The sequence below is a fragment of the Haliaeetus albicilla genome, chromosome 18, assembly GCF_947461875.1.
Source record: "Haliaeetus albicilla chromosome 18, bHalAlb1.1, whole genome shotgun sequence".
NCBI classification, from domain to species: Eukaryota; Metazoa; Chordata; class Aves; order Accipitriformes; family Accipitridae; genus Haliaeetus; species Haliaeetus albicilla.
Window position 1 is genome coordinate 16,301,737 of NC_091500.1, and position 25,880 is coordinate 16,327,616.

At 47.5% G+C, this 25,880-nt stretch overlaps 1 protein-coding gene across 3 annotated transcripts in view; it reads right to left on the reverse strand.

The window, feature by feature from the left end:
* HPCAL1 (hippocalcin like 1) overlaps positions 1-24,217 on the reverse strand; it is a 66,925-nt gene extending 42,708 nt beyond the window's left edge. Inside the window, exons 1-2 of one of the 3 annotated variants that reach the window (XM_069805810.1) lie at positions 23,904-24,216; positions 7,629-7,675 (exon numbers count right to left, since the gene is read on the reverse strand). The gene's annotated coding sequence lies outside the window, so the exon portion shown is untranslated. Of the gene's footprint in view, positions 1-7,628; positions 7,676-23,246; positions 23,390-23,903 lie in introns of those variants that run through there. The other 2 variants (XM_069805811.1, XM_069805812.1) reach the window with 2 other exon arrangements.
* Positions 24,218-25,880: the final 1,663 nt, after the last annotated feature.

A 25,880-nucleotide genomic window follows, 5' to 3' on the forward strand; every position in this document is an offset into this window, starting at 1 on the left:
GAAAGCATATGCAAACTGAGGGAAGGTAGTCCCAGCATATATTCTGAAACAAATCTGTTCAAGGTTTTGAATCTTGAAGTTTCTATTTTTATACTCTTATTTAACATTATCTATTGTGCTCCTTGTTACAGCATTAAAACATTTCATTGTAATTCAGAAAGAAGGTATTTTAACCTAGAAAAAGACTTAAAAACAAACTGCCTTAGTGATTCCAATATAAATGATCAGAACTAGATAAATAACTATTCTGACATTTAGGTAGTAACGCCACATAACAATGAAACATGATATACGCCCTTAAGGATACATGCCTTAACACTGACGTGCCATGAAATAATTTTGTGATGGTAAATCCCTAAAATGAAATTTCCGCCCCAAATTACAAAGATTCCTAAATGATTTTTTTCCTGGCATTTCATCGAAGAAAATATCAAATTGTATTCCCCTTGAAATTCAATGAAGACCAAACAATTTCTTTTCTGTGTAATTAAAAATTCTGTATTCATTTTTACTGTAGCACATTCACTACATTTTGTGACCACACTCTATTTGCTGATGAAATCAAAATTGAGACAATTAATTCTCAGGCTTTAGGGTGTAAGACAGACAGACAGCAAACACCTAGCAAAGAAAATCTCTCCCACCCCTCCTGCACCAAAGTGCAAACAAAGATACCAGCTGGGATCTACAGCCTAGTCCTCTTCCAGCTCTCTAATCCTGTCTGCACTTGAATAGAATAGAATAGTTCAGTTGGAAGGGACCTACAATGATCATCTAGTCCAACTGCAGATCCTGATGCTTCATCCCAGACAACAACAAAATCTAGACAGGGTCTGATGGCCACATCTGCTTCCCCTGGTGATGCAGGGCAGCTCTCTGGAAGGGAGCAATTGGGATTTTGATTGCTAAGAGACAAGATTTTCTGGTAACTCAAGGCAGTATTTATAAATACCAAATGCTTAGGGAGAAGGAAACAAAACTGTCTGGCTTAGCTCAGACCCTTTGCTCACACAAAAAACAGCTTGCACCCCACCCACTCACTGATGCTCCACTGGCACTTCACCAGAACGCCATGCAGGAGGAGGGCAATGTCTGGACACGACGGTAGATATAGATGCAACACTTGGTGGTGTCGGGGGGGAACAAACATGACACCCCACCCCCCAAAAAGAAGCCCCACACCAAGCCCACCAAACAAACCCGTTAACAAAGCAATGGAGCCCAAGCCCCTGGCCACAGCAGGAATGCATCAACAAAGCTGCAGCAAAATGCTCAGACCTGGAAGTCTGCAAGTGGTTAACTAGTTAAATGGTTAACTTTGCTACCAAAACACTTAAATACAGCTAAAATAAACATTAAGCATAAAAACGGGTATAATAAATGAGAGGTGGTGGGTTTTTTTTTAAAAAAACCACATTAGGTAGGTCAAAACCCTCAAAATAGGATGGGTTTTTCAGCCTTCACTTCAAAAAACCTTTTAATTAATATTCAGAAATTTTTCCCTGCCTTCAAGCCTGGCTACTCTCAAACCCAGTGTGCATCCCATGTCAAAATTATTCATATATTTTATTATGGAAAAAGTGACAATTTATGTTCCTCTACCCTAAATGGCATTAATGGAGATCAGACTTCAGCTGATTTCCATACCTAAACTCAACAGCTCATGATCAGCAGGGAGGAGGACTGAAAGCCTTTGCAAGAAGCCAGCTCTGGTGCTGCACTGGCAAACCGACAGCATCTTCTCATCCCTTCAATGGACATCCTGGGCTGCTCACACCAAACGGTGGAGCATGCAGCCACTATCACTGGCTTTTTTTCTGTCAGGTAGAAGTCAAGTAGTTATTGGAAGTTATTCTGTATTCCTGGTAATTAAGGAGAAAGCTGTGAAAATTCCCATTGTTAAATGACTATTTCATTTCAAATGAAGGCTTGAAGGGGATGGAGATGCTCATTCACATTTTTTAGTTGGCTGAGGCCCCATGTGTCTCCATGCATGTTCATTCTTGCATAAGTGGAGACCACACTTGAGACAGCTGCAGCTGCTCGTGGCAGCGTTCCCGACAGGATCCCAGTGCCTTTGGGTGCCACAAGCCAATTAGAGCAGTTAAGCTGCTCGCCAGCCAGGCCGCCCCAGGATGCGGAGCCCAGGACACCGCCCACGTTGAGCCGCTTCATCACCACTCCTCCCATCAACCATCACCTCTCCTTCCAAATGCAGATGAAGGCCAGAAGGATGCCCAGAAACTCCCCCAAAGAGACAGTGCTGCATCCCCTGCTCTGGAGCAGCTCCCATCCCAGCAAATCCCGGGGGTGAGAAGTTTAAGGGTAGGTGATGTCCTTCCTACTGCGCTCCCCAGAAAGGGGGGAGCAGTAGCTAAATAGCTAAAACCAAACCATGCTGACTTTTAGTGGTAACTCCTCTGAGACCCATTGCAAAGGAAACTAATTTTGATCACTTTCGCATTTGTCCCAATTGAGGAAAAATCACACCTCACTTCTCATTGCATTCCCTTTCCAAGAAAGGCCATGCTTTTTTCCCCACCCCCCCCTCTGGAAACACAACAGCTGGCAGACTGTCCGACCCACAGGCACCCAGCCGGACAGACATGCTGTCTGTAGATATCTCTGACTGCACCCCTCAGCCAACTTCAACCCTAGGGTGTACATTTATTTTTGCTTTATCAGGGCACCAAGCTGCTGCAGGGTGATAAGGAGGAGAGGAGCAAGAAAAGCATCTGCACCAAATTACCACATTCCTTATAATTAAGAGGGGCAGGGCCTGATATAAAAGTCAGTGAGGTGGAGGGACATGAGTGCTGGTATGATGCCCATGGGAGGTAGCATTTGCTTCAATTAGATGACCCCAGAAGGGCTCAGATGGATGAAACCCACTGCACTCCCTCAGTGGCTGCCCATGTAACTCCACAGAGCATCCCCAAACCCTCTGCCCTCTTACACCAAAGCCCCCTGCTTACACCAACGCTTCTCCCAGCAAGTACCAAGTCCCTGACCATAAGCCAAGGCACCCTCTTATTTTATGCCAAGCCTGGCCAACATGATGGAGGTCACATGAAAATGAAAAAATTAACGACTCACTGTAGAAGAAAGGGGGGGGGGGGGGGAAGTGTTGAGCTCATGACTAAGCTTTGCAGCTCTTGCTATAGACAGGATTTGTACAGCCATGTTGATTTTTTATAGAAATAGTAAATCGTATTACACCCATGCTGCAAGACCAAAGATTCACAATGATACCTTAATACAGCTTAAATAAAAATAGCACTACCTGAGTCAAACTGAGCATGATAATGCTTTGTAATCCCACACTATTAGAGGATGAACAGTTGTATAGCAGTGAATCAACATGAGATACTTGCATTAGGAGACACTCCTTTTTCATGCTATATAGCAACATCTATGCAAAATGCAGAAGGCACGTGGTGTTTGTAGGAGGCACAGTACACAACAGGGGAAACAGCGCTATTACAGAATAATCCAAACCTGGTACCCCACTGTCTTCCAGCTTGGAAATCTTGGCTAGGAACTTACATTTTTAAAAGCAAAGCCTGCTTTTAAATTTTCCCTATTACAGTAAAAAATTAATGAAAAAGTTTGAATTTTAGAAGTTTTGGAAAAGTAAGCAATCCCAAAGCCTGTATGCGCCCAGGCAGAAGATTCATTCATAAAAACAAACATGGATGAACAGCAGTGTTGCACATTCATTCTGTTTTTCTTCTTAATATCTTTGAATGAGCAAACAGCATATACGGAAAGCAAACGTGCAACACAACACAGAAAAGCCTCAACAGTGAAAATACTAATAAAACCTATTTATAATGAAAATATAGAAGACAGACTCAAATAGCAATTTTTAAAGGTGGTAAGAAGGAAAAATGCAAGCTTTGATTAGTGACACATTAAACCATAATAAATTCTACTTCATTACATAAGCCACTCACACAAGGTACTTCATTTGCTATTGTGCTCCCCCCATTTGTTCTTTTTTAAGATACACTTTCCAATTAATTGCACTTCCCCCCGCCGCGGTATAGTTGTATGTATGGCAGACATACAGCCCTCACAGCTTCCTCCAGAGGGTTTTAGCAGACTGTGGGAAAGGTAGCAGGAAAAGGTAATAGCACTGAAAGGTCTCCCTTTCCCCAACAGGATTTGAATCCTCAAACCAGGGAGTTTTCCAAGGCTGTAGCGCAGAGGATGCCCAGGGATGGGGGAAAACAGCCTCCAATTCCCCCTTGTCATGCCTGCTCCCTCCTCCTTTTCCTCCTCCTCATCCTTCATCCCCCGGTGCTCAGCACGGCTCTGCTGACTGGCTTTTCCTCCCCGCAGAGACTGGATGCTCACAGGAGGGCAACCCCCATGGGATCCTGGATATGGGGACACGGGTGGGCTGTGGGGAAGCCAGGGAGATGCTGGCAGGGGCAGCAGAGGAGGAGCCATGCCAGGAGGCATGGGGATCCAGGGATGATGACATCCCAGTGAGGGGGGATGTCCTAGTGATGGAAAAGGTCCCAGAGCCAGACCATGGGGAGGTGTCTACAGCCTCGCTCTATGCGCAGGAGTATTTCCAAAAATGTCCCAGCACCAAGAGCAAGAGCATTCCTTGATTTCCGTGTCAAGCCACAGGTGGTCCTGAGGTACCTCTAGGAGCCCAACCCTCCAGTACTCCATGCAACCTCCCATTCAAGGGGAGCCACCTCCCCTCGAAAACAAAGGCTGCATAGATTTCAGCTCAGCTTTCAGTTTAAAAATAAAATGTTTCTCAAAGCCAGTTTGGTAGGACAGACCTGTCAGTCTTTGGCTGCAGAAAGTTTCACTTCAAAATTCAAGTCCTGGATGTCGCATTGATGCACACCAGCTCTGGACCAGAGAAGCGAGGAGGCCTGTTTCAGCCGCAGAACCCCATGTCCGTGCAAGAGACAGGCAGTTTCTGCTGTTGTTCACACCATTTCACGTCCCATCCTCTGCCTTCCCTGCCATGGGTCGCAGCCACTCACGTGCTCCTCCAAAACAGCAGAGAGGCTGCAGTGATGCCACCGCTGTGGCCCTGCTGCATCGCACCTGGGACCGAGACGGCCCTCACGCCCACATCACATCTCCAACCTCCCAGCACAACCACCGCAGCAGCACCCCGAAACATGCCGAGGCATAGGAGACCCCAGCCTGGTTGCCGATTCGGCCGTCTTGCCAAGGGCGGCCCTGAGGTGGGTGCGTCTCCCATCGTCTGTCTGGCTCCCCAGAGCTGCTTATGTGGTTACAGGCAGAAACACAGGTAAGCAGCTTGCTCCATCAGAGCCCCCGGTACCCTCTCAGGAGAGCACCCAAGTGCCTGTTCCCCCCTTCCCTGGCCAGCACACTCACTTCCAGGTGTGCGCTGCTGGGGTAAAATTCAAGCTACTTTCAGGCACTTTCATAAATATTTTGTTTTCACAATGCTATACTTTGATCTGAAGCCACCCATATGCCACTGGCCACACATGACATTTTGGAAAATGCCCAGCTGGCTCAGCACTGGTCTGCCTTCAAGTCTGTCTCTTCCTATACGTTAAATATGAACTGACACAGCCAGACCACCATTAAGGCTCCATACAGAAAGTGTTACACTTTGGAGATGTACCTTCACACTGGTACAGATCATCTATATTCCCAAATTGGAACAAAGGACACACCTGAATTTGAACAGGCAAAGAGGGATAGAGACCATTAATGCAGCAAAAATGCGATCTATAAACACCCAACACCTCTGAATTCTGTTTGCAAAACTGCATCAGGAGCCCAAGTTTCCCTGAAAGGCCACAGGACCCTCATGCTTTTGAAAGTGCTACCCAAAGCAACTACCCAGGAGAAAGAAACATTAACTATGGCAAGCACAGTCTGGAGTATTAAGAAGGGTTTTTTTATTTATAACCTATTCAGGCGTTACCTGAAACAACATTTAAAAAAATCCAATTGTAAGTACAATTTAAACTGACAGTTTAAAATTGCCTGGTCTTTACACACATGGTATTACAGTCACCAACCCCATACTCCCTGCTGCCCTCAGGAAAAGAGAGCTTGATTCATCTTTCAACATCTCAAAAAGATCAACTGATGATCCAGGTCCCAATATAGCAATTATCAGTACAAACAGCTTGCAGGTTTATAATACAGATCCAATCGTAGCTGCAGGGCTGGGGAAGAAGAAGGGTTCATAAGCTATTACTCACAAGAGCATTTTGGCAAAAGGCAAACAGGATTCTTATTTTGGCCTTAAAAGACTCATGGGTTACGGATATAAGCCTTAGTCAGAAGAACTGTCTAGGGTTAAATTAGCTCCCCTTATACAGAAAACATGGATAACACCGTTTATTAAGTAGGGGATGTTTTCATCAATGAAAGATATAATTGTTGCCAAATACATTTAAGGGACATTAAATAAGACCCTTTTAAATGTTAAAGAAGCATATTCTGGCCAAAATTAACGCATATTTAAGGTGGACACATGCACAGTACAACACACCAAACCCCAGCATCCTCCCCCGCCCCAACAAGAAACAAGTACAGATGGCTACATTCTAGCTGTACAGACACTTCAGATCAACCTGGGACCATCTGTATCAAAAGGCACCTTATCTATGGAAAATAGATTGATTTGAAAGATAGAGAAGTCCATTAGAGGTTTGGGACATTCAGCTGTAGTTCATTAGTCAGTCTGAACACACAAGAGCTCTAATAGCTTGTATCCTGTGCACTAGGGAAATGCAACTAAAGAACAAACTTCCTGAGCAATTAATGGGTAATGATATAATTTGGTTAATTTCATTGGAAAGAAATCTAGAATTGAAAGAGGAAATAGGGTACATATTTCTCTAGAAACAACGAAAACAAACAGCAAAGGGTGCTACAGAGCAGAGTCCTGGCTGGCATTCGTGGGAAGAGATCAGCTCCACCAGAGGAAAAGAAACTGCACTGATTTACATCAGTGTAAGAGGTGGCTCTCTGGCTGCAAAGCCACAACATCAGCATTTCTTAGCAATCTCATCCTCCTGCAGCCCTTTACCAATTGAATATTTCGCTTACTTACAAATAAGGACACAATGAAGTGCATGCGAATGAAATACATGGAAGTCTTGGGTGCAGGCAGGACAAAATTAGTCACACACAGCAGAGATTAGTGTGAGTTATGCAGCTCATTTAACCCTCTGGAAGTTGCATTCCTTTAGATTAATACAGTCAGAACAGAAGGGAAAAAAAACCCCTAAGATTGCTCTCTGACACAGAAAACACTTTGTCCCACTGGACTGTGTAGGTTTTTAGTGAAAAATACAGCATAATTTGTACGGATTTTCCCTGAAGTCAAATATTTTAAAAAATATAACATTTATTTCACTAATCGAGTCTCAGGAAATTCATTATGGTGCAAAGGTAAAGCTTAACATTTTGATGCCAAACCCCTACTCAAAGACTAGTCCTGCCAGCTTTAAAATTAAACCATGCCACAATCTCAGCAAATGCAAACTCCTGCACCCAATGCAGAACAAAACCCAACACTTGTAGTTTCTATTACTAATTTAATTTTTCTATTACTAATTTAAAGAGTGCCTTGAAAGGAGCAGGCTCTGGAAAGTACTCACCACCTGCCTTGGAACTTCTTCAGAGAAAGTCCACAGGGCTCGATTGCCTGGAGGAGAAGACACAAATGAAACATGCTTTACATTACAGCTTTCTTGTAAGTGACAACCTTCCCACTTTTTGGCCTCACCTGTAAAAACCAATTTTCCCAACTGAAAAAGAAATCAGAATCAGTCAAAACATGCAAAAAACTTGCTCCAGTTCTCACCCTACACTGAGAAACAACTTTGTTGCCTGCATTTGCATTTTACTATTTCTCCTGAAATAGAAAACAGCTCCCATAGAGAGAAATCTGCATTTTTCAACAATTCAGACAGCAAATTCTTCTGGCATTTGAAAATCTGCTGAAATTACCCTTCCTACTTAAAATGTTTTTTGTAAAACTCATCTTTCAAAATAAGCAAGTATCAAGTTCAGATCCAGAAGGCTTGCTTGGCTTATACCTCAAAATATTACTATGCCAAGATCTAAAAACAGGAGAAAAAGAAGTAAAATATGAGAGCCAGTTTCAAGTTTTCTGAAGCCATTAAGCATTGCTCTGAAAGGTTAGAAATCACTTCTCTTTCTACTAAGCATGCTTCTCAAGAAATCGGAGTATAATAATTTGCATCCCTTCAGCATCTGCCAGCTGTGAATCCTGACAGTTCATCAACACTTAAGGAGTCACAGATAAAAGCACCATCAGCAAGCTCACCTGCTCCTGTGATTCCTAATCTCTCAAAATCTGTGGATTAGAAAATCGAAAACACGGGACTTGCTCCGATTCCCACCCTCCCACAGAGCGGACCATGATTTCCCCCACCACCCAGGCCAGGCACGGCTGGGAAGCATTCATCTCCTCCAGCCTCACCACACCAAATTCTTTCCTGCCAGACCCTTGTCTGACCCAGTAACCCCATAACTTCTGCAAACAAAATCCCACTGGGTTTGGGACCCTACTCCCAGGTGCCTCCAGCCCACCCCTAACACACATATTTGGTCTGCCCAACACAAAACCCCAGCCACAGAGATCCCAGACATTACCAAAGCCTCCCAACACTCTCCTTCAACACTTCACCATCCCTACAAGTAGGAGTTTCTTCCTTTTGTGATACCATTCAAACTCATTACCACTTGCCCCAAACCCACAGACATGGGGCAGAGGCTTCACGTTTCTCCCCTCACAGCAGTCTTCCAGACACTGCAAACCCATTGTGCCGATCTTCCACCTTCTCTCCAGACCAAACACCCCACTCCTTCCCATCTCTCCTCTTGGGTCCTGTTCTTCAGATTCCCGCTGGCCTCTCTCATTTTCTCCATGTCTTCCCCCAGATGCAGTGGGCTCCAGATCATGCTGGCTCCAGTACTCCAGAGATGCCAAAGCACCGGGAATGCAACAGATGGTACAAGTCCATCTCCCTGTTTATGGAAGACTGTGTCTGCTGCTGTTGGGGCAGGATGATGCTGGCAAAGCGATGTGTGACCCACCACAATCCCAAGATGTTTTCCAGCAGAGCCCCTCCAACCACCCCCAGGTAGTCTGTACAGCCAACTCATTCACCAGAGGTAACTGCAAGCCCACATTAACACTTTGGGGTGTGAATGATCACCCTCCAAGCTAATTTTCTGGCTTTATCCAAAGCTATTTGAAAATCTAATCCCTCCTCCCAAGTGCTTGTAACGTCCCCTAGTTTGGTGTCACCTGTTGAGTCTGAACCAGTACTTTATCAAATGCATCAATTACAATGACCCAAGCGACAGGGTCCACCTCTGGAAATACCCACCCAATACTTCTGAGCTTGACAACATACTGGAGCTAAGCCTGGAGCATGGTTAGCACACCTACATTGCACCATCCATAAGGCAAAAGTTTCGCCAAAATTCCTTTTCCCTAGCTTCCGAGAACATCAAAACAGTGCCAAAAACCTAACTAGGATTGAAGTACATCCTATCATCTATCCTCCATCTATCCACATTCACAAGATGTGTTACCCTGCTGTAGAAGGAAATTAGGATGTCTGACATGATTTGTTCTGGACTAATCCGTGCTGTTACTTATAAGCACCCAGAAGATGCCTAGGTGGGAAATAATTAGCTCTATATTTTTTGCTTTTTCATTGTTATGGAAACCTCACAAATTCTCCACAGGTTTTTAGAAATAATCACCCAGAAGAAATTGAAAAGAACCGAAGTCAAGCAGCCAGCTGAAATCCAGCTCCTTCTACAAATCATGAGAGTGAGACAAGTGTCATGGAGGTGAGGTCAGGGCATCCCACCCTGCCATGGGGTCACCAGCCACCCCCTGCAGGTGCCCCCACCCCTGATCACTGGTGGTGCTGGTTGACCGGCTTTTACCGGACCAGCCCTGCCACGTGTGTCCTCCCAACATCTGGGGGGTTGTTTTAAACAAATCCTTCCCTAAGGCCCAGAGAAGCTGGAAGAAAAACTAAAGAAAAAGAGAAAAACCCTTAAGTGAGCACCCTCTAAGTGGTTCTTTTCTTATTTTATCCTGGTATCTTCCCTTGTCAGTACAGATATTAACTACATCAGTCTTCTGCTCACAGAAAGGATGGTCCAAGACTCCATGAAATTTTTTGCTACTCTTGAGATCCCCGGCAGGCACTCACAAATGTTGCAACCTGGCAGCAATACAAGCCTTTAAACAAGTCATTTTAGCTTCAACATCTTTTTAGAAAGAAAACCTAGTATCCTCATTTTATACAGGGATGGACGTTATCTCTCCAAGCTGCCAGCCCAATGAAACCCAATGAAAAGGCAAGGTAAGGATTGAACCACGTCAATGGCAAAATAGGAAACAACCCAGAAGCTCTTCCGATTTCTCTTCTGTGTCGCTGGTACAAAATTGTTGTGCCTTCCCCATTCAACAAACCTTACAGAATTGTGCAAGATTATTTGGCCATATTTACATGTTCAAAATAACATAAACTGGCATTTCCCAGTCCTTGGCTAGATTCTGGCATCCCAAAAGACTTTCAGGAAAAAAAGAAACGGCTACTTAAATTCTTATAATCATACAAAACCTTTGCTCCAACCTGATGGAGTAGAGGGTAACCAGACAGCACATGTTAATCTCTATGTTAACAGCACATGAAGTATTTAAATCCACTGCCAGTTAAAAGTAAGGTATAATTGAATTAGCAGAAGCAACTTATGGCAGAAATTCAATTACAAAGCAGAATTAAAGGAAGAGATGTCAGTAACTTTTGGAGGCTGGGCAGGAAGAGGCAAGTGCATCAATCTACTATTTTCAGAGCTGCTAGCAAAAAGCTTAAGGAGGAGTCTGCTCCAAAGAATCATTTGTAAAGATCCTCCTGAGAAAAAGAGCTTCATTGATGGACTGGAGAAACCAAGGTGACAAATGGTTTTTTTCACACCACACTTTGACCCATCTAGCAGGGGTAAAACTCCCTCCTGACGGTCATGCATCACCCACCCCTGCCTCCCCCGCAGGCACTGCAGCTCTGCTACGTCCTGCAGCATCCTCGGACCTGCCTTAGCTTGCACCAAAACTACTGCAGACACCTTTATTTTTCTTTTGTCTTGTTTTCCAAAGAGATTTTAACCCCATTCCTTTGCTTCAAGTCATAGACGACATATATTAAGTAGATTTCTTTCTACATGATAGAGAAGCCTCAAGCGTTGTGGGCACTTTTCTTTAATGGCCGCTGTTTTACCCTACCCTGTTCTAGCCTACATTTGTTCCTCTTTGGCTGATACTATCCTTGATCAATCTCAATGCTGATTACCAGTAAGGCCCTCCCACACCTCCAAGGTTCAGCTTTCATAACTGCATTAAGACAAATCAATACTGTTATTAATGCTGCTATGTTTGTGGATAGTGTGACCTGCCTGCAAACACCTCAGGCAGCAGTGGAGATAACTCCCAGCACTACATGAAGTCTCTGCTCTCCCTTATTTGCAATTTGTTTTTCAACTAGACTGCTATTTTATAAAAATGTGTTGGTTTTTTCTTTTTTTTTTCTTGCAAATGCAAGCTGGTGAGGGCTTGTAGGACATATAATTTTGCAGTCCCCTTTACATGTGGGTAGCAATAGTCCACAGACAGCCAAGAAACTAATTGTCCTGTCACTTGCAATGCAGTTGTGCTAGATGATCACTGTAGGTCCCTTCCAACTGAACTATTCTATTCAAATTTCTCTCCAGTCCCCCCCAGCCAGCCAGCTCATCACCCGCCACTGCACCCCCCCTTTGGCTGTTGCACTTCTACACGTGCTTGGGGATGCACCCAGACTGCCCGTGTAGGCGTGCCAGCACTCATACTGGCTGACAAACTGCTCTGGAGCGTGCCCGTCCACCCCTTCCTCCACAGCACCGTCTCTTCCCACTCACCTCTCGCCCCCTTTCTCCTCCTCACCTTTCACACCAGGCCCATAAGCCACCACGCTCGGAGCCCACCCAGCAGCTCTGAGAGGTCCCACCTCGACATATAATTCAACCCACAGTGCAAGGAAACTCCCAGAGGACTCTATCCTCCAGGTTTGTTTTCTTTAAGGCCTCTACATCCAAGAAGAGGCGTTGGTCAGTTCGCCCTGTCCGTCACGGGACTGTCACTACCCAAGCTCATTGCCAACCTGCCTAAGTCCCAGGGACCACTTACACTGCTCGGCACGGCTCAGCGAGCCCAGAGGCCACCACAGCCTGGCGCAGGCTCACTTCCCTCGGTTCCCAGGCAGGTTTTCCAGCCCATACTGAGCTCCAGGGTGCTACAACTCGAGATTTAGACCCTGGCTAATGTAAAAGGTAATTCAAGTGTTCTCCTCAATACCCTGCTATGGCTGTGGTGCAGATACACTTCAGGCTGCGCATGCCCTGAGGGGCTGGTACTGCTAAGAGAGACTTCTGTTGTGTCAACAGAATAAACTGCTGCCCCTCCTTTCTCTGCCTTGGATACTCCTAGTGGCACCTCTCCAGTTACCATTTCACCGAAGAAACATGCTTACAACACCCCCAGAAATGTATTACAATCCAGCCATTGCAATGGGAAGCTGATGTACCGAGACCCTGCAGCCTCCCCAGGAACAAGTCAGAGATTGAATGTTGCTCCCTTGAGCCCCAGGCCCTCAGCCAAGCCGCAAGTGCATCAGCTCTGGTAAGACAGGAGATACCTGCTTCCAGCTATCACCACAACAAGAGTGAATCCCGACTTGGACGCATCAAACTGGACGTATGCACTGAGATGGTCACACATCCCCAAACCCCTCAATGACAGTTCCCAGCAGTCACCATAGCGAAGCACCACTTCTCACAGGGATGACTGTAACCAGGCGGCTGCCAGAGCATGAAGGGAACACCAAGCACTGATGGGATCAGGAAATGGCAACAGGGAGGAGTTCAAAACATTCCTTGGAGGCCGTGTTTGCTTATTTGGAGCACCTTCTGCACCTACTGACTGAACAGACTGAACAGGCTCCCAGGCTACTTTGATTTCCCATGCTGTAAACCACCCTGCATTTTCAGAAGGTGTCCAACTCCTGCCAGCTCTCTGCCTTCAGGCTTTCTCCCTCTGCAGTTTATTTGGACAACTTTCCAACACAAATTTTTGCAACCTGCAGCTTGTTGCAGCACCACTGGTACGTACACCTGCTACAAAGCCACCCTGACACTGCTTGGTGAATTTAAGCTGTAACACTGAGGTGAAATGCAAAGCCAGGTCCACCTCTCAGCAGAGAAGACAGAACAAAGAATGGTGGATATTGCAGCATTAAAAAACCCAACAACAAAAACAAAGAAAGCATGGAGAGTAGGGCTGCTGGGTGTTGTGGGGGTAGAGGTGTAGTATCTGCCCTGGCAGAAGGTTGTTTTCCTTCAGTTTCCCTTGGCACTCAGGTCTATCAGATAAGTCAACAAGCCCTGAGAGCAGGACAAGATGTTTACCTGGGTGCTTAAATGTAAACTCTCCAAGTGAGTAAGAGACCTACGCCTCTGCCTAGAAAAGTGTTTGTGACTTGTGCTCCTACCCAAGCAGGAATGTCATGCCTTAGCCGGGAGATATCAGAGTTGGGTTCATAGGAGTTACAGAAATCCAATCAAATGAACACATCTGTCCCGTCGGTTTTTACTGTGGGATTTTAGGAAACACTTTATGCTGCCCTGCATATCTCCATTGCTCTCTTTCCAGCACAGAAACACTTGGAGTACAATCGAAAAGCTTGGACCTAAATTAGTAGAAGATTAGGTCCACAGTAAGTAACTGTTGTTCCACATCTCCAAAAACCCACTCTGAGCATCCCCTAAGGCTTATTTATTGAACACAGCTGCAATGTAGTGGTTAAACCATTGACTGAAGAACAACCTGAAGTGTGCAGTACAAGAATCTTATCTCTGGCTGATGCTATCATAACACAAACAGTTATCCCTGCCAGATTCAGGGGAGCAACAGGGAAACCAATGGAAAACAAAAGAAGCCAGTGCAAAGGAGAAACCCGCATGCCAACAAAGCTTATCATGAAATACATCATGCGCTACACCACCACAGATGCATCTCGGTGGAGGCAGATGCGATTCCCCTGGCTTTGGAGGAGTTTTGCTTACTTCAACCCAAAGCTGCAGACTGCATTTCTGCATTACATGTCGGTTTTGGCCCCAATCCCTCCTGCTAACAGAACCTCTCAAAAGCTGGACGGTAACTTTTGGCCACTGAGGATGACCATGCCGTGATGCCCTGCTTCAGAGGGATGAGGAAGCTGTACAGACATCTCCTCTGCCCAATTCAATGAGTAATTAGTGTCTGCACTCCTTATCACAGTTTTATATAAGCAAAGCTATTTGGCTTATTAAACACACCCCAAACTTGGGTTCCACAAAAGCAACTAAAAGGAAACCACAACAGGCTAAGGAAGCTTTACAAATTCAAGGGTAAGCAGAGGCTGATTTTTCAGGACAGCACTAGGACTAAGACTAGAAGCCATGCTGGGTAAATTGATGTTATCACAGAACCGATTGCCAAAGTAAGCTGTATAAGCTCACACACTGCACTAAACTCCCCTAGAAGCTGTGTGCGCATAAAAGAAGGAAAGGAAGGTATGGAAATTCAAAGACTCTGCCGACTAAATGCATTACATTTTATTTGATCTAATTTAAATTGTCAGAACAAGCTGAATTACTTTCACTTAAATATTTTTCCCTTACTGAATTGCAGAGTTGTTTTGATGCTCGTTTTTTTTCCCCAAAAGACTATTGGCAAATGCCACATACTGCCTGGTCTGACTTGCACACAAGCGATCAGCCTACAGTTAAAAAGTCTACAGGCAGTTGGGGACAGAACAGTGCCAGTTATTTACTCTATTTCCTCTTTTAATTTTTTTTCCAATACAATTAACTAAATTATGTCATTACACATTCATTGTCCAGGAAGTTTCTTTCTTCCCCTTTTTAGCCTCCTTTTCAGTTGCATTTCCCTGCTTCACAGGATGCTCTAAACTAAACATTAGATTCAAGTTACACAATAAAGATTTGGGAGGGATGGAATGAATAAGGAAGGTCATGGGAAGGGAGGTATCTGCTAAAATAAGACTTGCTAAACAGCTAGGCAGGACATAGTGTCAACTGCCTTTTATTAAAGCAGACTGCAAATTTGTAGCAGCTAAGATACCAGGTGGAGGGACACAACAGAGCAGCAGTTGAAAGAGTTCAAAAACTTTCCAGGGACTGAATGAAGCCTGAATTTATTCAAAAACCAAATTACAGTGATAAATGCTGTTATGGCACAACCAAGGTGCCTCATATAACCTTAACCCTCTCTTGCATATTGAGGCTCCTTTACGCTACATAAAACCACTCCAGCTACGGAATACGCAGCTGCATTTAAATTGAATTTATCGCAAACTAGTGCTCCTGGGCAGATCATTTATTCGTTTAAAAAAATTTACACATTCTCATCTTTATAATTACAAGGGGAAAACTACCTTGAAAGCAAAGCAAAAACCAGATGCACCAGTGTCTTGTTAACCTCCAGAGAGCTGGAAAAGCAACGTTAAGAGCAAAACTTCCTGCACACATCAATCACAGCTTTAGAGGCTGTAAAATATCAACCTCAGGTGACAAAGATTTTTCGGGGCTGATGGGTCTTCCCTGCTCTGCCAGGACAGGCTGTCGCTTCCCCGCAGGCAGCCCTGCCGCAGCCTGCGGCTTTCCTTGGCACGGGCTGTCCCGGCACAACCGGGAGATGTGGAGATGGGGTTCAGCCAGCAGCAGAGCTGTCTGAAACACCGCCGGGTGAACCCCTCCTCTGGAGCCACAGGGACACTCAGGTGACAGTGCGGGAAGTCCCTTCCTCTTTGTACGCAGTGGGAGCCATGACCTGCGTGAAACCAGGCTTCTGGAGAAGACTGGCGGGTGACCACCTTGAAGTCTACGCTTTGGGATCTGCCACTGTTGTTGCTGCTCCAGTTAGGGATTTTATCCTCACCTTCCACTCTGACTGACATTAAGAAATGGGTTTAAACGGAGGCCAATAACAGGAAGCAGGAGCCTGGCATCTCCACAGCTTGACGTGGACAGCAGGGTGAGCTGGTGGAGCAGAGGAAACAAGCGGCGGCAAATGGGCACCCCGCAAATCTTGCGTCATGCCAGCTGCCGGCTCCGGCCAGAGCCACAGAACCTGGCACGGGGATGTCTAAAATGCTGTCACAGATGGAGGTGGCAGCCGTGCCCGGCCCCGAGGAGTTCAGCCTGCGGCACCGCTCTGCCCCAGCACCCGCACGTCTTCTGCCGGTCAGAGCTCACCCAAACACTGGGCACGGGACAGCGAGCGTGCTCACATGGAAAGCAGAAGGCACAACACTGTACACCTTGTGATATTTAAAAGCTACCAACAGTTCGTCTTTCTGTCTAATGACTGTTACACCAGGAGGCACACTCATTACAAGCCCCTGCACAGGCATTAATCTTCAATAGTCAGCCCAGTCTTTTGCATGCGTACAGCTCAAGAATATTAAAAACTTCCCCCAAAACATTTTTGCAATGCTTTCATGAAACCGAGCAAGCAACACAGAGCATTTTTGCTAGAAACATGCCTCCCCACCAAGCCTAAAAATCCACTAAGCCCATTAACGAGGCATACAAGACCCCAGCACCAGCCACAGGCACCAAGCATCTGAAAGCAAAGCTTGGCAACAAGATGCAGCTAACTCAAAATGTCCCACCACCAATGGGACTAGCCAATGCCTGGCTGTGAAGCTCCCAGTCCCCAGAAGATGATGGCTAAGCCAACTGCTGAGGAAGAATATCCTTGAACATGTCCTGCAACAAGCCAGAGCTCTGGAAACAGCTAGCAAGGGCACCTTCACTTCCAAAGCATGCCTCATGAACTCAACCCATAAAAACGAGTGCTCAGTAAATTCACTTGTTTCTGGTGCTATCAGTTCGTAACAGCTTGCCTCACTTAAGGGACAGGACTTCTGGAAAGCTGCAGCACACACCTTGCAAACAGCCTGCCAACAGTCCCCATGGGGGTGATGAAAGACGTGGGCAAACACCAGGAGATCTGAGACAGGAGAAATCACAGTTGGTGCAGCTGAGAAGCTCAGATCACATGCAGTAAGCCATTTTGTCAGAAGAGAGACCCCCTCCTGTGACAGGCACAGCAATCGCTTCAGTTCTCTGCGCTGGAGGATCCAGCAGTACCTCAGCAGGCGTTGGCAATGGGATTTTCTCCTGCAAAGACTCCTCTTCTCCTCCTGGCTGGCAGGGAGATGTTACTGGAATCACAGATCCCTCCTCCTGCAACCGCAAGCTGCTTTGGAGGGCTGTTCACGATCCGAACAGGGCAAGACAGACTCTTTGCTCCTTTGCAAAGTGCCACCAGGGTCAGGATGTTTCCCATGGGGACAAGCCTGCCCGGGCAAGTCAGCCTGCAGGTTCAGGGCATACTTAAGGAGATGTGAGAGGAGGGCTAGAGGATGAATTAAAAATGAAGGGTGGTCTTCCCTCACTTTGCCTATCTCCTGAGAAAAACACAGCTCTTAGTAGCTTTACGGCCAGATTTAGGAATGAATGACATTTTAAGAAGCATGACACCAGCAGAATAAAAAGTTGTGGCTGCAGCCTACAGAGCTCATTCTCATTTGCTTTCAGACCATTACCACTGCTCAAATTAGCCTCAGCTGGAATTAAATCCAATTTCCATTAAAAAAAAAAAAAAATCTTCTGATACATCTTCTGACAACACTAGAAGAGCCCGTGACTGGCCCAGGCAAAGCCGCTGCTCCTGGGACGAGCCTGGTGCGGAGGAGCACAGCATCCCCAGGCTCACACTGTGCTCCCTGCGGGGACAGGCACATGTGCAGTGACCAAACTCCTGTCCCGACAACCTGAGAAGGGGCCACAGCCATCACTGAGGGTACAGCACCCAGCAACCCCTCCCGCAGCCAATGAGCTACCAACAAGGGAGCCAACTGAAATGGTCTCCCACAACTGGTTTCAGTGGGCTTGCTCCACGTCAAACCTAAGCCACGTGGAATCATTTGCCATGAGATTTGGGGGAATCAGGCTCCTTACACCAGGGACAGGCTTGGCCTGCCACCCTCCGCTGGATGTAACCATCTGGGCTTTATTGCACAAAGCCAGAAGAGAGGCTGGACACAAGCATGTGCTCATTCCCATTTAAATGGTTCTGGCTTCCAGAGACTGGTCACAAAAAGGTGACTGTCAAATACCTGCATTTCCAACCCCTATTTTATTTTGCATAAGTTCCTCCTTTAATAAAATCCTACACACAGGAGCACCCATTGTCTGGAAAGCCCCCCAGAATTCCTCTGAAGCAAAGCTGACATACACGAGCTCAAGAGCAATAAAACGCAGCCCAGCAAAAATCAAAGTAGTGTCTCATCACAGAGGGCCTTTTATGCTGAGCCTGCTTTCTTCTCCCCTCTCCTCCATGCAGCAATTCCAGCTCTCTCGGTACAAAAGCTTTAGGAGGACAGACACCACGGAGAAAAGACTGGGAGGGGTGACACAAGACACACAGGTATTGACCATTGAAGGAGAAACTCGAATTGGAAACTGGAAGGAAGAGTCCCAGCTTGTTCCAGAACAATGCTTTGACCACTCTGCAGAGGACTACGAAAGGCAGCTGCCTGCCATACCCACCGGCTGGGTTGCTCCTGCCAGGCCTGTGCTCCCAAACCTAAGTTTCAAGCTGCTGCCTTCCCTTCAGCAATAGTGAAGGGGATACAGGATTTTCAAACATCTTCTAACATATTTAACAGGTGTTGCTTCTAGGACCTTTCCTAAACACAGCAAAGTATGCTCGCTTTCTTTTGAACACACATTTCATAATTAAAGTTGGTGCTAATGGTTACGCATTCGCAACATCATCCCTTGTAATTCCCACTCCCCTCTCACAGCAAGCAGCTCTCATCAACCAGCCCCAACTCATCCTCCAAAGGAAAGTCTGCTTCTCCCCAGATAAGTTTTAAGAAAGACAAAGCCATGTCTTTGGAGAAACACCATTTACCTTCTAAAAAAAAAAAAAAAAAAGCTTCACTAAAGAGGAGAAGGAAAGGATGCCCCGCAAATGCTAACTGGCTTTGACGGCGGCTATCTGCAGCACAACCAAAAGCAGCGAGCTTTCTCCCTTCACACCACTGGCGAGCTGCCAAGAACAGAGCATCCTGCGCACAATGCCCTTTAGAAAGAAAAAAACAAACCTGAAAAAAAATCCTGCTACCTCCAAGCACGGGAAACCATCCCTTCTGCACAGACACGCTAGTCTGTGCGGAGCAGAGGTGAATGAGAAGCACACCCACACGCTAGCTCCCAGCCCCCCGAAGGCATTTCTTTTCTTCCCTCCTCCCACTGCTGCCGCCACCCCCGTCTATTTTAAAATGACTTTGCATGAGCCACGTGCCAACTTTCAAGCATCAGCAAGATGTATCTCCTTATCCCAAGCCCAAGCCATACCATCCATCACATGCTTGTATTTTCAAGAAATTACAAGAATTTGGGGGTTGCGCACCAGAAGACACACGTGCGTGCTCCCTCTCCCCAGGGCACTCGGTATGAAATGCTTCTTCCACTTGTGGGAAGTACGTTCCTGATGCTGGCATGCTGCATGGCTGAGGAATCAAAAACAAACCCCTCTGCCACTCTGACTAGTCCAACGGTTAATTCATTACGATAAACCCATTGTCCAAAACAAAAACATAATTTAATTGCTAAACCAGCTGCCCAAGTTTAGTCGTTGCTCTTGGCAAGCATGTCAGGATCTCAGTACGCCTCGTTTTCCGCAAGCATCTCTGTAGGTACATGCCATGCCTTCCACCCTTGGAAGTCTCCAGGTGTCCCTGTCACCCAAATCCAGTGTTTTCCAACCCAAGTGGATATTTAAAGGGATATCATCAGCTCAGAACACCTCTCTGAAAACATTAAGATTGCAGCAACTGAAATAATAGCAAGCATCCCTTTTTTTCCGCAGTTGTTAAGCATGCATTTATTCAGCTGCACCCTCTCCCGTTTAGGCAGCCTCATCTCCCTTGAAAAAGAGGGCAGAAAAAGAAAACAAGGCTAAAACATATTTGTAGAAGTCACCAAAAAGAACTGGCAGAAGGTCTCAAAGACTGATGCATGAACTGTATGTAACTATAGCTATGTCTAAGTTTTGTTGCTGGTTTTTTTTCCCCAGCCAGCTGCCGGCATGGGTTGCCACGGTATCTCAGCTAACACAGATCACCAGTGAGAATTCCTTAAAGTACCTGCTGCTTTCTTTGACTTTAAAAAGATACACACTTACAAGACAAGAGACACTGAAATAGTCAGAGTACCACTGCCATCTCTTCCACCCTGGTTATTCACAGCTATCTACAAACCTACTGTGCGAATTATAAGCAGCATTTCTTAAAAATAATACAGGTGTATTTCATGCAATGCAATCCAGAAGAGCTGCAATATTTCTTAGATTACAAGATGCATCCGGCCCTCCCAGCTCCTGCCTTCTAATTCCAGTACAATCAGTGCCAGGAGAATGCATAATTCATCCCGCAGTCAATCCTATGGGTCTCCTAGTCATTAAGCAACAGAACCCTGAACTTCTAGAAAGGTCACATTTCCAGGAGGTTCAGCTGAAGAATGTTCTCTCCTATCTACTGAAAGCTTCAGGGAGGTAAGGTAAGATAAGGTAAGGAGCTCCTTCGTGGAGCATTTGCCCCCATTGTTTAAGGATTCACAATTACTTTGCTATCGCAGTGTAACAATAGGAAGAAGATATTTATCTGAGGAAGTCAAGAAATGCAGAAATCAATATGTTAATTAGCAGATTAGCAAAACACAACCGACCCATGAAAGCTTTTATATAGCAAAAGGCTGATGAAGATAAGCATTTGCATTTGTTATACTCTCAGGATGGTAAAGGATTATTGGAACAACAGAGATTTCAGGCATTGATTTAAAACATTTTCTGCTCATTAAAGCTAAAACCCAACAATTTTGCAAGAGCAAATCCTTCCACAATCCATGGGCAGGATCCCACGCAATACAGTAATACAGTCAATACGAACTCAGGTAAATCACCTCTTGCCAAAAGAAATTTAACTTCAGTCCGAGTTAAAGTCCATGAAGATGCAGAAGTTGGACACAGACTATTTTCTAATACAGACAACAAACAAACTGATCCCACATACAGACATTATGGGAAGCATCCTAGGTACATGAGGAAAAACACATTTAAAAAAAATTAAAAAAGCCTGGTTTTCTTCCATTCACTGGAAAACATATTGCATTTGTTATTGAATCTAACCTAAAAGTCATGCTTGAAGGAAAGACCAGTAGTTCTTTGGAAAAGTGGGAGATCCTCTTCCCATGAGTATCAGTGCATCTTGCATACGCTGACAGCGCAACCTCATTCCTTACAGTCTCACATCACTAAAAGCAAGAAAAAAAACAAAAAACCAACAATACAGAATTTTAATTCAGATTTCCCCCTTGGTCTACCAGCATTCTTGCCTCACTCACATCAAAGTAATCAACACTCAAAAGAATATTGTCTTGCTTGGGGAAAAAAAAAAAAAAATCATGTTGCATGAGTATTTTTAATTGCAACCATTTCTAATCACAGATCACATACTTTCTTATTTTTTGCCCTTTTTTTTTTCCAGAGTCATAATCCAAGTTTAATGTTGCTTAGGCTACAAAGTAATCTCTATCATCAGCTCCGGACAACTGGCCCATGTTATTGCCATGCCCATGAGCTCGTGTGGCAGAACGAGGTACCACGGTGCCAGCTGCGACACATAGTGAAGAAAGCATCGCCTGCGCCTACACAGCGACAGCCTCATTTGAGAACTCAAAAGGTTTGCCTACACTTACACAAGGTCCTGCCGGTGCAAGCATCCAGCTGCAAGAGCAAACGCTACTCCTGCAGCTGGCAGAACTCCTCTCACCGTTGCAAGTCCCTGAATGGACTAAGGTATGCCAACAAAAAGCACTTTTTTCGCCAGCATAGCTGACTCCTCGGCAGAGCTGCTGCCAGCGTTGCGACAGCCACTCTATAGCAGCATGCGCTTTTTTTCCCCTCCCAGTTTCGTACACTTCCATCTCTACACAGGGAGACCCTAAGTTTAAGGCAAGAAACAAAGAAAAGCAGAAAATAGGTGTCAGGAAGAGGTGATGCTTGCCTTGCTGGCTGCCCAGCATCTCCCCCCCACTAACCTAAGGGAAGATGTGGGGAGATTATCTGCCTTTTTCCCCGAGCCTCACCACACTAGATGAAATCAAACATACACGGCTGTAAGATCCTTTCGCCTGAATCAAAGGGCTCCCGATCCAAGCATCTGAGAAGAGTCGAGGCACCAGCAGCGAGGTGGATATTCAGTTCCGGAGCAGGCAGGGCCCCCCACAGGCTCCTTGCCGGTTCTGCTCCCCGGCTGCCGCGGAAAGCACCCCATGATGGTGGTGGGACCCCACTTAGGGCAGCGTTATCACACCAGTGGGCTGCTGAAATAGCCCCCTGATCTTTGCTCGAGTTTCACCTCAGGCAAGAAGAGCTTTTGAACGCAAAACCACAACAAATGGCTTCTATTGGGAAAACTGCAGAATATTTTGGGGAGGGAGTAATTGATTCCTCCTTTCTTTCCCCCCCAGAAAAAATCTGATCTCCCCACCAGATTTTCACTTGTGAATGGGATTACAGGCTAACGCTCAGTTCCAGTGCTTGCCTGTAAGTATTCCTGTGAAAAAACTCAGGATTCTGTCCTAAAGGCACAAATTACCCAGCTGCGAGCAGGAGACGCAGACCTCCAGAACACCCAGCTGTTTTTCTCAGCGAACCTTTCATTCCAGATGATGCACTACACGACCTTTTCCCGAACCGAGCAGAAACTTATTTGCATGGGAACTTACTTGTAAACACACTTGCCCTGTTTTATTCCCTCTTTCTCGCGGTTCTCGATACTCCGGCAGCTATTGTGCTCCAGCAGGTCCCCCCCGGCAGCCCGATGCAAACCACGGCTGGCAGACGCCTTCGCTGCCACGACCTCCCGGGAGCAGGGTGTCCCCCCTCGCCCCGGGTTCAGGGGACCGGGGGGACGTCGGCCGCAGCCATCTGGCCTCCAGCGCGGCCCGCAGACATCTCCCGGGGGAGGAGACGGCCAAAAAAGCCTACTCACCAGAGGCAAAGGCCAGCCTTTCTTAGTGGCCGTTTGGGAAAGTGGCAAATAGAAGGTCCGGATCTGGAAGAGTTGACTCAAAGCGCCCTGCAACATTCACGCGGCGGGAACTTCGCCGGGTAAACCATTAACCACCCGAAAGCTGAGCTGCGTAACTCCCTCCATCATCAGGCGAGACTCGTACACACCCCACAAACACACGCCCGCTGCGTGTGTGCGCACACACGCGTACACACACGTACGGGTATACAGACACAAGCACGGACAAACACACACGAATACGTACATACACATTTTTCCGCAGGGCAGGGGAACACGCCGGCACTGCCCACGCTCGGGGCGAGGCGGGCGCTGCCACCGCAGCCCCACCGCGAAGGGGCCGGGGCCGGGACCGGGGGGATCGGCTCCGCATCCCCCGACGTCCGCTCCGCTCCGCGGCGTTGGGGGGGGTGGGGGAGAGGGTGTAAAAGATGCGCGGAGCGCCCCGCGCCCGCAATCCAGCCGGGATGTTTCCAACCCTCGCTCCCTGAAAATACACACGCCCCCCCCCCATCTCCCCCCTTCTACAGTCCCCGCGGCAGGAGAGGGCAGCGCGGCTGTCCCGCAGCCCCGCCGAAGTTTCCGCGGGCGGCAGCGGGGGCAGCCCCAGCCCCTTACCCGGGTGGCGGAGCGGGGTCCCGCGGCGGCCCTGGAAGCGGCGGCAGCGGCTGCCCGGCTAGGGGGGGAGGAGGTTGCCGAGGGGGTGGGCCGGCGGCGGCGGCTTCCTGGGAGCTACGACTCCGCGGCGGCGCCCGGGCGAGCCGCGCGCCTGCGGAGCGGCGGCGAGCGGGGAGAAAAAGAGGAAATGAGCGGGAGGTGCATTGGAGGGAGGGGGAGGAAGGAGCCGTCGCCGAGGGACCGGGGAGAGCGAGGGACGGAGCTCAACTTCCCCGGCGGGGCGGCGGGCGCGCCGGGGGGGGGGGCGGAGCGCAGCGCGCCGCTGCTCCGCGGCCGCCCCGCGTAGGGGAGGCCCGCCCGCCGCCGGCGCTCCCGCCGAGACGGGCCACTTGGTATCGCCCTGCCCGCCTACCGGGGCCGGGGCCGGGGCCGGGGCCGGCGGCGGGCAGGAAGTGCGGGGCCGGCGGGGCAGCGCGGAGAGGCGGCTCCGCGGAGCTGCGCGCCCGCGGAGGTGGGGGGGATGCCCGCCCGACCCGCCGGCGCTCGCTGCCGGCCTCACCGGCAACGTGGGCAGGGGGAGGGAGGGTGGAAAAAAGTTTGGAGTTTTCGGGTTTTTTTTTCCCTTTAATTTTTTTTTTAAACCCCGAAGCAAATAAGGAAACGATGGAGCAGGACTCCCGCGGCACCAGCTCACACCGGGCCCTGCGCGCATCTCCAGCACGGCTGGAGGGGGTGGCAAGTTTTCGGTGCGCGGGGGGGGGACGGTGGCAGCTCCGGAGCGGCCGCCGGAGGGGAGCGCGGCAGCCTCCCGACACGCCGCACGCTTCCCTGCTGAGCAGGGCGATGCTTGTCCGCCCCCCTTGCCCACGAAGTGCCCCCCCCCCCATCCCAGCAGTGCCCCCCAGCGCCCCCCAGCAAGGCCGATAGCGGTACAGGTGAATTCGGTGCAGGTAAATTCGGTACCGTCAGCCGAGTCCGTGGGTGGGTGTCGTCTCACCCGGCTGGAGACAGGCGCTCGCCGTTCTGTGCCAGACATGAACTTGCACTGCCTACCAGCGTACCCCATCACAAAATGGAGGGGATTTAGGGACTGATGCTAATCTGCTTCCTGAGGGAGGTCATTGGAAGCATGGCTCAGAAATATGGCCCGCAGCACAAACAGGCGAATCTTCCCCTTAGGATATTTTTTGCCCCCTCCCGCCCAGCTCCTATCCAGCACATTTTTAAGTTGAAAATATATGGAGAATTTAATGTAGTTGCCACTGTGCCTTATCGGTAGCTTTCACTCTGCCTCCCCTTATAGGAGACTAAGGGAGCACGTTCAGTGCAGTCGTGAGATAAGAACTGAATAGAGCTGAAATCAAGGCCACACCAGGAAAAAGATACTTAAAGATTAGCGTCAAACCTTGGGAGGCAAAGGGGGACAGGAACAAACAGAAAAATCCAAAGCAGCAGTTTTTCAAAGCTTATCTCTGCACAAAGTCCAACAGATTTTTATAAGGGCAGAAAAAAAAAAAACCCCAAACCAAACAAACCACCACTACCACCAACCAAACCTTTCACATGTACTACAAAGCTTGAATACGCTGAAACTGAATACATTGATGCAGAGAGATGACAATGTTACTCAACAATAACCACTTTCTCCAAGGCCTTTCAGAAACAGTTCAACCATTTTGCCAGCTTAAAAAAAAATTAATAAAAATGTCAGCCCAAGGCAAAGAACAAGCTTGGAAACTAGAGAACCTGAACAGTTAAAACTAGAAGCAACTCGACCAGGAACACATAATGGAAAACTGTATGCAACCGCCATCGCTGCCAACTTCGCATACTTGAAGCTGGGTTCTCCTTGCAGGAGATGATTACATGCGAGTAATCCCCTTGATTTCCCCGCAAACCCTTCCCTGCGCGAGCATTGCCCACGTAAGCGGGGCTGGCCGCGGCTATAGGGCTGTGGCTCTGGCTGTGCCTCTCCGG